Source organism: Lepidothrix coronata, unplaced genomic scaffold (assembly GCF_001604755.1).
Source record: "Lepidothrix coronata isolate B3197 unplaced genomic scaffold, Lepidothrix_coronata-1.0 Scaffold108, whole genome shotgun sequence".
Lineage (NCBI taxonomy): Eukaryota > Metazoa > Chordata > Aves > Passeriformes > Pipridae > Lepidothrix > Lepidothrix coronata.
The window spans coordinates 1,262,277-1,263,398 of NW_016690288.1; positions in this window are offsets into that span (position 1 = coordinate 1,262,277).

Sequence of the window (1,122 nt, forward strand, 5' to 3'; positions counted from 1 at the left end):
TCTGGAGGCTGAACAGCCCCAGCTCCCTCAGCCTTTGCTGCTCAGGGAGATGCTCCAGTGCCCTCCTCATCCTCACAGCCTGCGCTGGCCCCGCTGCAGGAGCTCCCTGGCCCTGCTGTGCTGAGGAGCCCGAGCTGGGCCCAGCCCTGCAGATGTGCCTGCCCAGGGCTGGGCAAGTCAGGAATGAGTAGGATGCAGGTCAGGAATGAGTAGGATGCAGGTCACAAAACAAAAAAGAGGAAGAAAGTGCATTTTCTAGGGAAAAAAAAAAAGAACACATGAAAAGACTGGGCAGATGGGAAAACACTTCAGATGAGGAGCACAGGAGTCACCTCCTCACAGAGTGGAGACATGTTTGCCAAGTCCTTTGAGTGGGGTGATCTTTAAGCTCCTCAGAGACTCCAAGAAGTGGAAAACACAAGCAGGACATGAGGTGAGTTTCTAGTTTGTGACTGTGCTGGAGCTGGAAAGGGCTGGTGAACCCTGGCAGCACAGCCAGGACCCGGCACCAGCAGTGATGCCATTCCAGAGTGGGTTTATTTGTGGCCTGGACAGTGTATTTGCATTTTCTCCAGAGTAATTACTGCAGAAAGGCCAATGCTCAGGGGAAAGATATTTTTGGTATTTCTCTGGGAAATAACTTACTGGATGCAACACTGATTTTTTTCCTCTAAAAGATACACTCATCTCAGAGCCTTTTAAGGAAGGGAGGTATCAGAATAAGAACCAGAGCATTGCTGCTCTTGTGTTCCTGCCTCTGACCTTCACATGCTCACACCTGAGGTTCACTAAGACCAAGTGCCAGGTCCTGCCCTTGGGGCACAACAGCCCCAGGCCAAGCTCCAGGCTGGGGACAGAGGGGCTGGAAAGATGCCCAATGGAAAAGGCAGTGGCTGAACATGAGCCCAGGTGGGCAGGAGGCCAAGGGCACCTGGGCTGTACCAGCCATGGTGTGGCAGCAGGACCAGGGCAGGGACTGTCCCTGTGCTGGCACTGCTGGGGCACCTCCTCAAATCCTGGGGGCAGTTTTGGGCCCCTCATGATAAAAAAGACACTGAGGGGCTGGAGTGTGTGCAGGGAAGGGAACGGAGCTGGGAAGGGGCTGGAGCAGCAGGAGCAGCA